The sequence below is a fragment of the Bos indicus genome, chromosome 15, assembly GCF_029378745.1.
Source record: "Bos indicus isolate NIAB-ARS_2022 breed Sahiwal x Tharparkar chromosome 15, NIAB-ARS_B.indTharparkar_mat_pri_1.0, whole genome shotgun sequence".
NCBI lineage: Eukaryota > Metazoa > Chordata > Mammalia > Artiodactyla > Bovidae > Bos > Bos indicus.
Genome location: NC_091774.1, coordinates 73,035,875 through 73,054,085, shown reverse-complemented (window position 1 = coordinate 73,054,085; position 18,211 = coordinate 73,035,875).

Genomic DNA, 18,211 nt, shown 5'->3' with positions numbered 1-18,211 from the left:
TGAACTCCGGCAGAAATTGGTTGAATCTCATCAATTGTATGACTTTTTCCTAGGAGTAGAGAAGACTAGACTTCTCTACTAGTCTAATTCCAAAGGAATCAGGTAGGAGTCATATGGACTGAGGAGTTTGGTGGGCTATAGTCCATGGGGTCACAAAGAGTCAGACATGACTGAGCAACTAACACTTTCACCTTCATATGATTAGTTATGCTCAAGTAAATGTGAGCAGAAATGATGTAAGCTATTTCTAGGCTTGAATTCTCAAACCAATTGAAAACTTCTTGGCCCATTATCTCTCTTTCAAATTTTGTGGCTAGGAAAAGAATTTTGAGATAACAGAGACATGTGATAGAAGATAACAGGGTCTAGGAGTGACCACTTGGAGGAAGGCTGCCAGGAAATCTTAACTTCCACAGCTGAAGATGGCATGAGTGAGAATTAGCTTTTATTATATTAAGTCACTGAATTATTCACTGGCTGATAGGTTTGATCTTGAGCAGAAGTGAATTGGTAGTGCAAGAAATTTCCACAAGTCTATGCTAAGTCACTTCAGTCGTGTTCGACTCTGTGTAACCCCATAGACAGCAGCCCACAAGGCTCCCTTGTCCCTGGGATTCTCCAGGCAAGAACACTGGAGTGGGTTGCCATTTCCTTCTCCAATGCATGAAAGTGAAAAGTGAAAGTGAAGTCGCTCAGTCATGTCCGACTCTTAGCGACCCCATGGACTGCAGCCTACCAGGCTCCTCCGTCCATGGGATTTTCCAGGCAAGAGTACTGGAGTGGGGTGCCATTGCCTTCTCCGCCACAAGTCTATGGCAGCGGCTTATTAATAGGAAAGCAAGCAGGGTGGACATGCTGTGGGAAGCTTGGAAAAAGGCAACGCATGTTTTGTTGTGCAGCAAGACACTTTGAAAATTGTCCCTCCTGGTAACACTTTGGAGACAGATGATTTGCCTAACTAAGCTGGCATGTTTAGTGGAAGAGGTTTTAAAAGAATCATATAATTACTGTGAATTGGCTGTTATTGGCTGCACTTGGCAAAGTGTTATAGGAAGGGCTTACATGATGACAAGTTATCTGATTTACTAGCAGAAATGAAAGGGAATATATGGAGTCCAAAAGATTCGGGCCATGTCGAGGCAGAAAAGCATCATCTCAGACTCCAGATAGTAAGAAAAGGAATTAAAAAATTGGGGGAGTAATACAATCCAGTTCAACTTTTTATCTTACCAAAATGGTTCTGGTTGGAGATGAAATAGAGTGTATGGTCCATGTTCACATACATTTCAGGAGAGAATCAAGATAATAGTCATTAAATATAGAGAAAGTCACAGCTCAAGAATTACATCTAGAAAGAATTCTGGGTGTGGTTGTTGAACCATGGATTTATAGAAAAAGAGAAAATCCATGCCTAATAAGTTTTAAAAAATAAAAATATATATTGCCAGGAAAACCTCAAGACCAGATTAAAAAATCTCTGATGCTGGCTAACAGCGAAAACAACTCTCAGCTTCCCACAACTTCCCTAGCAACCCCTGATCAAGAGACAGTCTTCAGGGCTGCCTTGCCTCAAGGAGGTCACACTAGCTAATCCCTATTTATGACATGGCCATGTAAGGTGGCAGGATGGATTACACTTACTGAGAGAACATGAGGTCACAGAGAGCAAGGACCAAAAGGGATTCTTCCAAAGAATAGAACCAGTTTGTGGAATCTCAGCTGCCTCCCAGCAGAGGATAACTCCCAGTTCCTGGTCCCCCAGATTTCAACACACTGCCACGTGTCTCCGTTATCTCCCTATCCCTTTCTTTTGGAGTGAAAATATCTAATGCGGATATCTTTTCCATACTCCAACATTGTCCACTGAAGTGAGACATATATTTTATCTCTGTGAAAAAGAGCCACACATGTGGACTTGGTGTGTAGGATTGGGAATCACCTGGGGGACCTGATTTTGAGCCAGAAACAGTGACCGGATGGTAATTTGACCTACCTCGCTTAGGAGTAAAGAGTGTATTCTATGGATTGGAGAAAGGACAAAAATGGCTATTGGTTGACCAAAATACTGGGTTGCTGTAGATACCCACAGTCTTATTTCCTCTTTCTAGGAACCCTAGAAATCTGTTTCAAAACCACTATTTTCATTGGCTTGGTGCCACATTGACTGATTTATAGCTGATGAGATGTAAACAAAAATAACATGTCACTGTCTGGCTGAGGTGAATCTTGCATAGTGTGTATTCTTCTCAATATTTTCCCCTTCTTGTTGGCTGAATGATACCAGCATGACCTTACTGTCAAAAGATGATTGGAACAACCACGAAGGAGCAGTCTATTTGAGGAAAGTCAGTTGACCTTCTCTTCGGACTGTTTTTGGAGTGAGAAACTTCTGTGTCACACTTTGAAATTTCAGATGTCCTTGTTACTGTGGCTTATTTTAACCTATTTTGAACAATACGGGGGATTAGTACTCTGTGAATATCAAGGACCAGTACAAAACAAACAGACAAACAAAAAAACCTAACTTTGTCCTCAAACTTATAAGATATAAACTTGGAGAGAAGACAGAACCATCTTGGGAAGCTACATCTCTAGGAGAAAGTAATGTTTTCATTAAAACAAGGAAGTAAAGACAATGCTAAGGGAAAAGATGAAAGAAAAAAGTGAGTTTGTGTATTATAGAATAGAGTTTCAAGAAAGGAGAGTGAATCATTTGAAAATGTAAACAGAGGATATGGCTAGTTAAAACCAAGGAACTACAGAGCATCTTGATGACAGCAACTCCAAGGACTAGAGGGTCAGGGTGAGGGGTTAGCCTTTCATGACAGGGTCAAAAGCTCTGATCGCCCAGTTTTATTGTCAGTTCAATTAAACAAAGTGGCTAGGGGTATACTTGCTGGAGGAATTGTGTTACTCCATCCGGGGCAGATGGTTGCCAGCCCTTTTTTCACTCAGTGCCCCTGAAGCCCAGAGTGTTGAGTCCCTGGAGCAGTCATGCTTGGATGGCCATTGATGACAGCAAGAATGATCTTGATCCTTGTATTTTGGTTTCCTCCAAAGGTATTGGATTGCCTGCCCCTGCTCCTTCTCAGGAAGCTCTTCAAAGGTCAGTGTGTCACTGAGATGGTCGCTTGTTTCTTGAAGCATCTTCGGGCCAATGATCAATGTCTTAATGATGCCTTAGAGATTCCTGGTTGTGACACTTCTTTCCTAAAGGTACTGTTTTTGATATTCTGAAGCTGGAGAACAGTTTTCAAAGGAGACATGACTTCTTTCAGGCTTATTTTGCTCTGAAGCTCTTAGATTTCATTTCCATCCAGCTTTATACATCTTCTCTTTCCCTAGGAAGTTTGAGAACGACATTGTTTAGCACATGGAACAGTGCACACCCTTAGGAAGGCCTGGTGTAGAAATGATACCTTAGTATCAGTAAAAAGTACTTTTCCTGAGAAACAGGATTGTTTTATTCTGCCTTAGATAATATGAATCATATTGTGTCTACCTATGGTGTTGGTAGCTAGAAAGCTTTCATGGGGACCTGTGATTCATCCCTTGTGTGAAAAGTATTTTGGGACTAAACCTACCTTGGGTTCTCTACCTTTTCTGTCTTTCTTTTTATTTTTTAAATTCTTATTTTCCCACTGTTTAGGTTTCTTAACTTTATTTCGTTTTAAATGAGGAGTGGATATATCAAGATGAATTTCATGGTGGCTTTTTATAGTTGCTGTGGTGATAGAAAGAATGAAAGAGACGAAAAGAAAGAAAGAACTTGTGTGTAAGAAGGAAAGAATACTTACTGTCAGCTCCTTTCCATGTTCTGTCAGACTCTGCTATTTCAGTGGGGCCCAGCTGAGTTCTAACTGCTTGTGTCTGTATCTAGGCTGAGGTCTTTTTCTGGAAATACCAAAGGCTGTGAGGCACATGTGTTTGAAAGGCTAGGCTAGAAGTGCCAGGGATTAGCCACCCCTGTGAAAAAGAGATGGGTAATCCGTGACTCTCAGGTTAGTAGATAAATACCCCACTTCCCTCACCCCTTGGTTGAGATCATTATGAATTGTTTTGTGTCATTTCTCAATATGCCCACTGGATTGAGCGCTAGGCGCTTACCATGAGCTGTCTTTTCTTCCAAGTATCATTTCTCTGCTCTCCCGTCGCTGATGCCTTCCCTTCTCAAAGATGTCCTTGTGTTCAACTCCTTGTGTCAGGTCTAGGAGACTCAGCTAACAGAGAGAAAGATAAAGGGTGTGAGGAAGAGATGGAAGGAGGGACAGACAGACAGAGACAGAGAGGGAAGAGAGAAGGAGGGAGAAAGAAACAGAGAAACATCTGTATTCTATGAATGATATACGTTCCTTTTGCTACCTGGAGAATCCTCACTCATCTTAGGTGAAGTGTTTTTATAGCTATATGTATGCATTTTTCTCTGTTGATGAAGGAATAAACTAAACGAATTTGAATCACTTTATTAGTGATATATGACAGTGAAAAAATACACAAAAGGTTTCTCTAGTTTATTAATTGATATACAACTTTAAAACCTTATCTGATTCTGAAAGCTGATTTTATTGTTTTTATTTTACTCTCTTTTTCAGAACCTAAGTGTTGGGCCAGGTTTGGCCACTCATACTCATTCATGCTTAGCTCGGTCTTGAGTACAGATATAACTGAAACCATATTCCTTTGTTATTCGACAAATTCAAGATAATACAAAAGTTTTAATGACTTACATGACATATACTTTCAAGGCTAAGGAAAAAAAGTCATATTAATCCAGGTTTTTTAAGCATTTATTCTGAACAAAGTGTTGATACCTAAGGATACACAAATCCATAGTGTGTAGACAACTTAAAAATCTATTTTAAAATTAAAGACATACCAAATGTATTTATTTAATTTTTTAAAAATAGCACTGAATTGGATACTGTGACAAACAGCAACAAAAAATGCATCAGACACACTGTATACCCAACAAAAATGTATTACATATGTGAAGAAGTGTAATACAAATGTATTACATACCTGAAGACTGACCCAGGCAAGCAGCACTTATTTATAATACCTCATAACTGGAAGCCAGCCCTTTTGCAGAAGAATGCATAAACACAGGGGGATACACTCACACAGTGAAACATGACACAGTAATGAGACTCTGTAAACTATAAATACATGAAACACATGCTCATAAATGTAAACCAGAGTCAGAGAAGACAGATACAAAATAGTGTGTTCATTTGATCCCAGTTATATGAAGTTTTCAATAAGGCTCTGTTAACAAATCAAGACTGTAGATCTCCATGGGGGCAGGGGTAGTGACTGAAAGGGAGCATGAGGTGGCTTCTGGTATTTTGCTAATTTCTTTATTTTTCAATCCGGGCATTAATTATATTGATATGCCAGCTTTGTAAACGTTTATTTATCCAGGTGTAAATTTGTGACTTACGTACTTTTCTATATCTATAATGATATATATACACACACACACACATATATATATATAAAGATAAATCAGATGTTTTGCTTTGAGTTCACATCTCCCAGGAGAGATGTGGTATATAAACATATACCTTTAATTTTATGTTAAAAGTATTAAGAACCATAAATGTTATACAAACCAAAGTTCTTAGAATTAAAGATGAATTAGAAATTTTCTTCCACCTTGGATGAATCTGAAATGCTTAATGGAAGTAATGAATACATTTTGAGATTGCCCTGGAAGGATAAGTGGGGATTGCCATGTAGGTGGATATCAGAAGGCTCTAGGTGGAGGAACAATAAGAAGAAATGTCCTGGCATGTTCTACAAACAAGTTTCCTGTGTGGTCTGGACAGTAGGAGCTATCAAATGTAAGCCAGATGAGAAGTTGGCACTGGCTGATGGAAGGCTTTCAATAGTAGACTGAGGAATTTTAGGACCTTTTGTTGAATGCCAGTGTTTCTGAGCATAGTCAGCATGACCAGAGCCATACCTAGAAAGAAAGTGAAATCACTAAGCAATACAAAAAGTTGGTATAAGGGAATTCTGGATGAGGGAGACCAGAAAGGACATCTGGAAATGATCCAGCTCACTGGACTTAACAGCTTGTTTAGGGCACACACACACTCACACACACACAGAAGTCGCTCAGTCATGTCCGACTCTTTGCGACCCCATGGATTGTAGCCCACCAGGCTCCTCGGTCCATGGGATTTTCCAGGCATGAATACTGGAGTGGGTTGCCGTTCCCTTCTCTGTTTAGGGCACAACATGGGCCCAAAATTGAACCTATACCCCACTTCAGTACTCTTGCCTGGAAAATCCCATGGACGGAGGAGCCTGGTAGGCTGCAGTCCATGGGGTCGCTAAGAGTCGGACACGACTGAGTGACTTCACTTTCCCTTTTCACTTTCATGCATTGGAGAAGGAAATGGCAACCCACTCCAGTGTTCTTGCCTGGAGAATCCCAGGGACGGGGGAGCCTGGTGGGCTGCCGTCTATGGGGTCACACAGAGTCGGACACGACTGAAGCGACCTAGCAGCAGCAGCAGCAGGGTTTGGAGAGAAGGAGACTGTGAGACTCCATTTGAGGCAGATTGAGTTTGAGTGGTCAGCAAGTTATTTAGAGGTTGGGCAACTACTTTGTAAACACAAGACTGGAGCTCATGAGCAAGGCTGAGATTTGAATTTGTGAGTCATCTACGTAAGTGCGATGCAGGTGATCGAGGACCAAAGTGAAAACAAACAAACAAACAAAAACAACCCTATGCTGCATCTTTGTAACTTCACGTCCGATGCTGTAAAGCATTAAAGTCAAATGGGCAGAAATGCAACTAACAATACACAACAATTGGCCTCCCTGTGGCTCAGCTGGTAAAGAATGTGCCTGCAATGTGGGAGACCAGGCTTCAATCCCTGGCTTGGGAAGATCCCCTGGAGAAGGGAAAGGCTTCTCCAGTATTCTGGCCTGGAGAATTCCGTAGAGTGTATAGTCCATGGGGTCACAGAGAGTCAGACACGACTGAGCGACTTTCACTTCAACACTTCTAATACACAACAGCATCAACAACACTGGCTCTGTGTAAGTTTCTTGAGGGTGAGGAATGTGTTTTGTTAACCATCATTATCTTCCATCCTTTCACATAACCATCATTATCTTCCATCCGGCACATAGTAGGCATTTGATAAATGCATTTTTTAAGTTGATATGTTAATTTTATTTGCACAGTACTTTACCGTGTTCGTTTCCTTATCAGTATCCTTAACACCTCAAAACTTTATCATTTGTACCATGAAAGTGCTATGCAACAGTTATAGTTTTATACTTGTAAATAATATATTTTTTCATACATATTAAAAAGGAATCATATTTTCATCATGTACTTTCCTGTAGTTAATGAGCAGCCTCATTCCATTTATCCTGGCTCTTGTATGTCAGATACATTTCACAGTGGTCATCACAGGGAAACTCTGGGAGAGGAGGAGAAAGAGAGTTCATAGCTGGCTTCAGTTCACAGAGTATGTGTTTTGTCACACAGCAGACCAAGATCTGTTAAAAATTAGTGCAGTTTTGCTATGGAGTTGCAGCATGGTGTTACCGTGCTATAATTATATGAACTTTACAAGGATATTCTAAAGGGTCAGTGGAGTAGACTGTAAATGCAAAGAGGAGACCCTTGCGCACCGAGGGGAGGTGATTCAGATGTTGGTAAATCCCCTAGGGGAGGAACATAATGTTACCTGCAACCCAGGGACATAGTTTTAATTGAACCATAACTCTAGTGGTAAAAGTCCCCGACCCTCGTTGCATTTGAAATACACAAGGTATCCATCGTTAAACCTGTTCCTTGTCATCACCTGATGATAGACATGATTTCTGCACAAAAGTCTGTTGGTCTCTTAAATGCTAAACCTACAACATGAGTGTTAATAGAATGCATCTAATGACAAAAACACCCATAATAAGCACTGGTCATATTCTACTCCCTTAGAAACAGAGTAGCAACCTTGTGCCACTCAATTTTTTAAGCCATGAAATGGGTTTTAAATCCTTAGCCTTGCAGTCTCTTTGCACTACATGTCAACAAGAGTAAATATCACAGAACCCTATTCTAACTTCCACATTCATCCAGACAAACTAAAATGATAACAATGAAGACACTGTTTTGGTGTTATGGATTATTCTCATATTTCCTGGTCATCCCTTTTATATTCTTTTGACAATCAGTGGAGTTCTCTTTACTTCACTTCTGGCTTTCCATTTATTCTTCTCTTTATCCTAACCAATAAAGATAGATGGATATGTGACTAGGAGACACTTATAAATATATTCATTAAATATATGCATAAATATGAATATATGTGATATATAATACAGGTTATACATAAATATTTATAAATATTTGTTTATATTTTACATTAATATTTACAAACATTTTATTAATTTTAAAATATTGATTTATGTATTATAACATTAATAATATAATATTAATATCACAACATTTTATAAATTAATATTTATAATATTTGTTGATATTTATAAACAGATTATAAATAAATTTGTGTTCATAGTTTTTAATTTACAAAATAAGAACATGTAGAACATTATTATTAGGTCTATTTTATGTAACAAAATCAATTGCAAGATGAGGACAATTTATAATTTCCTTTATGATCCTGAATATTTATAGGACATATGTAATATTAACATTTAACAAGTGAAAATTTGAACTTACAGATGCTAAGTGACTTGCTAAAGGTCACACAATCAGTAATGAACAAATAGGTCTTGTATGAGTTAGAGTACTTTTGCAGAGAGTAAAATAAACCTACCTAAAGGGAAAAAGTAAGTTTGTTAGACTCAGAGGTGCCTACCAAAGTCAGAAAAGATGATGAACTGAACTCATACAGCAGCTTACAAAGTCTCTGTATCATCTCAAGAGCATTGCTGGAGCAAATGATTTCTCAACTGTTTTAAGTCTGCTTTGTTTGTCTCCCAATATTCAGATCCTATAGAGGAGAGCCTGGTCGGTCTTGTTTGGGAAATGCATGTGCTTTTTCTACAGAGGTGTGCCTGACACCTTGATGAAGTGCTCCCAGACTGTGTCAAATGAAAGGAGGACCCCACCCCCCAGCCCCCGCTCCCCTGCAAGAAGGTAGCATAAATGCTGGTTAGGTACAAGGCTGCAAGTGTCCCCCCAACCTATTTCCGAGGCTTCTTAATAAGAGGGAGGGGACATATGTATACCTATGGCTGATTCATGTTTATGTTTGGCAGAAATCAACAACATTCTGTAAAGCAAGTATCTTTCAATTAAAAATAAATACATTAAAGAAAACTTTTTATTTTGTATTGGAGTATAGCCAATTAATGTTCTGATAGTTTCAGGTGAACGACAAAGGGATTCAGCCATACATTCACATGTATCTATCCTCTCCCATCCAGACTGCCACATAACATCGAGCGGAGTTTCCTGTGCTACACAAGTCGTCCTTGTTGGCAATCCATTTTAAGTAAAGCAGTGTCTACACGTCAATCCCAAACTCCCTAACTATCCCTTCCTCTCATTCTTCCACCCTGGCAACCAAAGTCCACGCTCTTAAGTCCGTGAGTCTATTTCCGTTTTGTTCATTGGAGAATCCCAGGGACGGGGAGCCTCGTGGGCTGCCATCTATGGGGTCGCACAGAGTCGGACATGACTGAAGCGACTTAGCAGCAGCAGCAGCAGCAGCAGCATTTCTTTTTAGATTCCACGTAAAAGCGATGTCATATGATATTTCTTCTTCTCTGACTTACTCATTCAATACGACAGCCGCTACATCCACCCACATTGCTGCAGATGGCAGTATTTCATTCTTTTTAATGACTGAGTGATATTCCCTCATTTATTTGTACCACATCTTCTTTATCCATTCTTCTGTCTGTTGAGGTCGGACATTTAGGTTGCTTCCGTGTCTTGGGTATTGCAAATGAACATGGGGGTGCATGTATCCTTTGGACCATGTTTTCATTTCCTAGGCTTTCTGTTCCCAATTCTTATACCTTTTCTGTGATACAAGTAGGTTTTTACTCCTTGTAGTCAGCAGCTCTAACAGCTATAGACATACAGGCAGTCAGTTCACACAATCTGAGACATGAGCTAGAGAGTTATAACTTCTTTGGAATCATATTAAGATGCTTGTGCCCTGCTTTCATCAATAACCTCACCGCCAATTCCCGACTACTGGTTCATGTTTGTGAGGACCAATCAGACTGGCTCATGTTTGTGAGGACCAATCAGATTGCTTCAGGGGGTCCCATTCTAGACAGAATGAAGTACAAGATAATTGGTAAAAGTAAAAATACCACTGTCACAGGTAAGGATAAGTTATGTATAAATGATAAGCTGTATTGTAACAAGGTAATACGCCCTCCAGATTTAATTAGCTTGCAATGTGAGTTATAAATTCTTTGTGAAGGAGGGGATTAATTAAATTCTCTGCAGGAGGGGAAAAAGCAGCCTGAAAAATTTCAACACAAATAGATAATATTTTTTCATATTAATTAAGGCCAGTTCTCATTATTTAAACCTTAGGGCCATGATTGCTACTCTTTATTTTTGCAACTGGAGGACAAGGCAAATGGAAAGGGGAACAAGTTAGAAGAAGAAACAACAACAACAACAAAAAATAAGGAAATTCAGAAGAATCAGTCAACTTTAACTTTCTGGTAGTGATAGTTAAAGTCCATTAGTTATTCCATCATAAGTGCCAATGTGGGTGACGAAAAGTAATTTTCTGTCTACCCTTTAGGTTTCTTGGCTGAGAAACCTCATGTAATAAAGGGCAGATTAATAGGAGAAAAACAAACATATTTAATAACATGTACACCTCCCATATACATGGAACAGGCCCAGAAAAATTGAATAACTCTCCAAAATAGCCCAAGCCACCACCTTAAATAACATATTTAGCTAAAGGCAAAAGAAGATGCTGAGGTTGAGGGATCCAGTTATTATGAAGGACTGTTAGGAAAAGTGCAGTTAACAAGGATGTGGTTGTCATGCAGCTTTAACCTGCCTTCTCCACTGATAAGTTTCCAGAAATCTGGTCATCCTCTTCTTTTGGTATGCAGAGGAAGATACGCTTTCAAATGGAGGTTTCTCCTATAAATGTAGATATCTCTTACAAAACGTTAACTTTTACTGGTTTCCCGAGCTGCTTCTAAGTGTGCAATTTCTTTAAAATAACTAGCCCAAATAATCAATATGCCAAAGAAGCACCTTTGGGGTGGCAATTTCTGTTCCCTTCACCAATCAACAAGTTTTCTTGAGAGCTGAGACGGAGAAATGGTAAATCTATAACTCTGAAACTAACTGCATCATTTTACTTATTGAATTAATTGAACGACAGATTTATTTGTTCCCAGGATTGGTGATCAGAATAAATACAATAAATTTATTTACTAAGGACCTACCCATTTGCCCAGACCCATAGAAATTATCATGCCCAGACCCATAGAAGTTACCATGGAATAGTAAAATAGCATGACTTTGAAGCAACATGTCTGACATATTTGCTCTCTGATATTTACATAAGCTTGGGAAACTTTGTTAACCTCTGAGCCTTAATGAAATGATCAGTAAACTAGTGATAATAATTCCTGTAGGTTTATTGGAAAACAAATACAGCACGTGAAATTTCTAATATATACTGGGTAATTGCAAACATTTGTTCAGATTTGCTTATGGTGCCATAGGGAATGCAAAGATATTTAAGACCACAAGAGTAATTTAAGGGCTTCCCAGGTGGCACTAGTGGTAAAGAACCCCCTGCCAATGCAGGTAGACAGAAGACATGCGGGTTCAATCCCTGGGTTAGGAAGTTTGCCTGGAGAAGGTCACGGCAACCCACTCCAGTATTCTTGCCTGGAGAATCCCATGGGTAGAGGAGCCTGGTGGGTTACAGTCCGTGGGGTCACAAAGAGTCAGACATGACTGAAGTGACTTAGCATGCTTGCACAGTAATTTAAATTCTAACTAGAAAGTGAAATAGTAGAAAGACTCAGTCAAACCAGACACACAAACCAGAAATCTTATCTAATATAAAAATTTACGAATAACTTCAGGGACAGAAGGCATCATAATGCAGGAAAACCCAGCAAATTCCTACTATTATAGTTTTCCAGGTTCTTATTTGTCATCTCAGAGGCACACTCACCCATATTAACATGAAATTCTGAAACAATATGTGTGGTTTGCATCACTGACTCGGAAGATAGTGTCTCAGACATGAAACATTTCCATATTAGGCTCAGCCAAGTAACTTTTACATGACGTTTTCCACGAAGAATATGCTTTCTTTCACAGCTGTGAAAGAAAAGTTGATAAGTTAAAATTCATTAGAATTAAAATCTTCTGCTTTGCAAAAGACACAGCTGAAAGAATGAAAAGGCATGCCACAGACTGGGAAAAAGTACTTTCAAAACATGTATTTGATATAAGACTTGCATCTAAAATATACAAGGAAGTCTTAAAACTTTACACTTCACAAAAGAAGATGTACAGAGGTATCTATGCATATAAAAAGATGTTCAATAGCATATATTATTAGGCAATTGCAAATTAAAACATTTAAGGGATACCACTATATGTTGATTATAGTATCTAAAAGCTAAAACCTTAGAACACCAAATGTTGATCAGGATGTGGATCAGTGGAAGCTCTCAGTTATTGCTGGTGTGAATGCAGAATGATATAGCTACATTGAAAAATATTTGAGAGTTATATCCTAAATATAAACCTAAATACGCATGCATGCTGCATGCTCAATCACATCTGACTCTTTGTGACCCCATGGTCTGTAGCTTACCAGGCTCCTCTGTCCATGGAATTTTCCAGGCAAGAATACTCTAGCGGGTTGCCATTTCCTATTCTAAGTATTCTTCCCAGCCCAGGGATTGAAACTGTGCCTCCTGTACCTCCTGGATTGGCAGGCAGATTCTTTACCACTGTTGAGAGTTCCTTGGACTGCAAGGAGATCAAACCAGTCAATCCTAAAGGAAATCAATCCTGAATATTTGTTGGAAGACTGATGCTGAAACTCCAATATTTGGCCACCTGATATGAAGAGCTGACTCACTGGAAAAGACCTTAATCTACTGGGAAAGATTGAAGGCATAAAAGGGGTAAGTAGAGGATGAGATGGTTGGATGGCATCACTGATTCAATGGACATGAATTTAAGCAAACTCCAGGAGATAATGAAGGACAGTGGAGCCTGGCATGCTGTAGTCCATGGGGTCATAAAGAGTCATACACGACTTAGCAACTGAACAAGTGCCACCTGGGAAAACCCCATCTACCTAAATATATACCTTATAAACCTATATATGTTCTTATTAAATGGGATAGGAGCTGTGCTCCTGGGTGTTTTTACCAACTTGAAAATGTACTTTTAAAAAACTTCATGTGAACATTTATAGCAGCCTTTTATATAATTGCTAAAACCTGGATATAACCAAGATGTTCTTCAATAGTTAATGAATTAACCAACTTTGGTATATCCATTCAGTGGAATGTTATTCAATAATAAGAAGTGAGCTATCAAGCCTAAAATACATGTAGGAGATTAAGCACACATTTCTACAAGAAGGAAGCCAATCTGAAAAGGATGCGTGTTGTATGACTTCAATTATATGATGTTCTGGAAAAGATAAAAGTATGGAGAAAATAAAAAGATCAACGGTTTCCAAGTTCAGGGCAAGGATGACTAGGTGAAGCACAGGAAGTTTTTATGATTCTGAAACTCTTCATCATATATGTAATATGTCATATATCACAATATGTATTTTGAAAATGTACAGAATTTTATAACATGAATAATGTACCATTATGTATGCAAATTTTTAAAAAAGCATTTAGAAGCTCAAGGTATCATAGGCAAGAATGTAGGCTCCCAAGAATTTCCATCTGTATTACAAATGTATGAGACAACCCCACTGAAGAGGGTGAAGAGGTAAAAATGCTGACGTACGTAACTTTGGGAAGCAGTGAACTGTGTGATACTAATGGCCAAAGCAAACAGAACAAAACTGCACAGACTCACTGTGCTGGATTGAGAAGGCTGTTTCCCTTGAGGGTAGGGGTTGACACTTCTGATCCTTCTATACTTGAATGCTGGAATTGAACAATTAAGCAAATAGATGGTGGATGGCTAGAGTCAAGCTTCACTGTTGGGGTGGAAATTTGTGGATAAGCAAGAGGAGGAGGCTAAAATAAACCATGAGGTAATGGCTTAGAGCTGGAGACATCTGTAAGAACCCGTTTAACTTAATATAGATACCTAAAGGCAATGGCACCCCACTCCAGTACTCTTGCCTGGAAAATCCCATGGATGGAGGAGCCTAGAAGGCTGCAGTCCATGTGGTCGCTGAAGGTCGGACACGACTGAGTGACATCACTTTCACTTTTTACTTTCATGCATTGGAGAAGGAAATGGCAACCTACTCCAGTGTTCTTGCCTGGAGAATCCCAGGGATGGGGGAGACTGGTGGGCTGCTGTCTATGGGGTCATACAGAGTCGGACACAACTGAAGCGACTTAGCAGCAGCAGCAGCAATGGTTACATCTAGAAATATTTATAAATATGTGTATATACATGAGTTAATTACATGTGTATTTCTTTTCTCCATCTGCTGAGAGGGCCTGAAAGAAATGGCTCTGCTGTAGCAGAGAGCATACCTACCACCCAGATTTTTATTCTTATACCATTTACTAAAATTCTTCAAGAGATGGGAATACCAGGCCACCTTATCTGCCTCCTGAGAAATCTGTATGCAGGTCAAGAAGCAACAGTTAGAACAGGACATGGAACAACAGACTGGTTTCAAATCGGGAAAGGAGTACGTCAAGGTTGTATATTGTCACCCTGTTTATTTAACTTACATGTAGAGTACATCATGCAAAATGCCAGGCTGAATGAAGCACAAGCTGGAATCAAGATTTCCAGAAGAAATATCAATAACCTCAAATATGCAGATGACACCACCCTTATGGCAGAAAGCGAAGAAGAACTAAAGAAATCTGGATGAAAGTGAAAGAGGAGAGTGAAGAAGTGGGCTTAAAGCTCAACATTCAGAAAACTAAGATCATGGCATCCGGTCCCATCACGTCATGGCAAATAGATGGGGAAACAGTGGAAACAGTGGCTGACTTTATTTTAGGGGGCTCCAAGATCACTGCAGATGGTGACTGAAGCCATGAAATTAAAAGACGCTTACTCTTTGGAAGGAAAGTTATGATCAACCTAGACAGAATATTAAAAAGCAGAGACATTACTTTGCCAACAAAGGTCTGTCTAGTCAAGGCTATGGTTTTTCCAGTACTCATGTATGGATGTGAGAGTTGGACTATAAAGAAAGCTGAGCACCGAAGAATTGATGCTTCTGATCTGCGGTGTTGGGGAAGACTCTTGAGAGTCCCTTGGACTGCAAGGAGATCCAACCAGTCAATCCTAATGGAAATCAGTCCTGAATATTCATTGGAAGGACTGATGCTGAAGCTGAAACTCCAATACTTTGGCTACCTGATGTGAAGAGCTTACTCATTGGAAAAGACCCTGATGCTGGAAAAGGTTGAAGGCAGGAGGAGAAGGGGATGGCAGAGGATGAGATGATTGGATGGCATCACCAACTCTATGGACATGAGTTTGAGCAAGCTCTGGGAGTTGGTGAAGGACATGGAAGCCTGGCATGCTGCAGTCCATGGGGTCATTAAGAGATGAACACGACTGAGCAACCGAACTAAACTGAATCATTTGCTAGAAAAAAGAACCAGGGGTCCCTGGAAAACCAACTGATTGTAGGCCAGATATGAGATGATCCTAGAGCACCCAATAGTGTCAGAAAATATTTGACAATGTTTGGTGAGCAAGTGCTCAAACAAACTACACTGATGGGAGTGTGTCCAGGGGGCACAGGAGCCAAATGAAAGAATTCCTAATGGACGAACCTTGAGAAACAAGAACAAGTGAAGTCATGTTGGATTATAATCCAAAGTATAAATGAATACCCATGAATCCATATAGATGTAAACTAGTAAGTGGTGGAGAAGAGATGCATTTTCTCTGCAGAAGAATTCTAAGTAAATTATGCAGATGCTCTGTCCTCAAAAAGAGGGGACATAAATCTCCAGTCTTTAAGTGTGGGCTGTGCACAGTGACTTCCTTCCAAAGACTACAATATGGAAAACGGGGAAACTAGAGTGATTTTAGAGTGCAGAACTTGACCAATGCTACTTCAGCCAGATGATCAAGGTCAGCATCAGTGGTCATAAAACATGTTGATAGTATGTACCTGTTACATAATGCTGCTGCTGCTGCTGCTAAGTTGCTTCAGTCGTCTCCGACTCTGTGCGACCCCATAGACGGCAGCCCACCAGGCTCCCCCGTCCCTGGGATTCTCCAGGCAAGAACACTGGAGTGGGTTGCCATTTCCTTCTCCAATGCATGAAAGTGAAAATTGAAAGTGAAGTCGCTCAGTCGTGCCTGACTCTTAGTGACCCCATGGACTGCAGCCCACCAGGCTCCTCCGTCCATGGGATTTTCCAGGCAAGAGTACTGGAGTGGGTTGCCATTGCTTTCTCCGTGTTATATAATAGGAGTCTATGATGAAAACGTACACAGTTTTTGAGTCTTTTATAGTACTGGAGAGCCAGCAAATTTGCCTTCATCTGTGTACCATAAAATTCTTTCAACATAAGAAAAAAACTTCATCACTTTGGATTAAGTGATTTTTCATTGTTTCATTTTAGTTACGTCTTAACACTATACCAACGAAGTCCAGTATTTTTCTGCTTTTTATAAGCATGCATGTGAAAAGTATAAAGTGCAAATGGTCATTTTTGAAGAGTCTTCAGAAGCACAGTTCTAATGACTGTCTTTATATGCCGTAAAGAAAATCTTCCTTACCTTCCTCTTTGTTTTCCTTTTAACTAGAAAAATCATCTTTTCAGATTAAGAGGGTAATTTCCTTCTCATTACTAGAAACCAGTTTCTGTCAGGGAATTAATTTCTGTTCTTTTTTGTTGCTGCAGTTTTCCCATCATCTAAAGAGGTATCTGAAAAGAGAAGATACTCCATAAATATTTAATAAATCAGTGTATCATTACATTGTCTGCACTTGCCCTTTGAATACTTCCCTCTGCCTGAGGAATACTGACTCAGGTTAAGGAAGTGGCTGGGATTCTTATCTTAAAATTGATTCTTGGCATATCTCATTTAATTTCATGTTAAATGAGGAAGAAATAGCAACAAAATCGGTGGAGATAATATGAAAGAAATGGAAGAGAACTCAGATGATGCAGTGTCATGGCATCTAGGGGAGGCCAACATTTCAGAAATGAGGTCCTCAGTAATGAATATGTCAGAGAATAATAAAGAGCAAGCTGCTAGATTTGTTGATATGGAAGACAAAGATGAATACTGAGAGAACACATGAATGATGGGAATAAACCACCCAGATCTCAAGATTTAATAAGTAGGAGCCATTAGAAATTGATGGGTTGAGTAAAGAATTTTCTTTTTACTTCATGATTGTGCATATATGTGTAAGGTGATACATACTGTGCATCAAGTATTTCTTAACACACATAAATTTAAGCTTAAAAGTGATGACGTGCACATTGTATATTGTTCAAGTTGTCTTTGTTATCTTTCACAGCCTTAAGCAGTGTTGAATGTGCAACACACTTTTATACATATGATTTATTTCACTCATTATATTAATTATTCTGTATTTCAGTTCCCTTTTTCTTGCCATCCATAGTAGTCCTATTTCTGTTGAAAATAATGGATAAATTATACTTAAAATTTATAGGAATAACAAGTTGATAACTCAATTTAGTAAACAGAAAAACAAGTCACAGATAATTTGAGAATGGTATACAGGAGAAGGCGATGGCAACCCACTCCAGTACTCTTGCCTGGAAAATCCCATGGACTGAGGAGTCTGGAGGGCTGCAGTCCATGGGGTCGCTAAGAGTCGGACACGACTGAGCGACTTCACTTTCACTTTCATGCATTGGAGAAGGAAATGGCAACCCGCTCCAGTGTTCTTGCCTGGAGAATCCCAGGGACGGGGGAGCCTGGTGGGCTGCCGTCTATGGGGTCACACAGAGTCGGACACGACTGAAGCGACTTAGCAGCAGTAGCAATCAAAAACTAATTTGTAAATCCTTGTATAATTTGTAGAGCACCTTAAC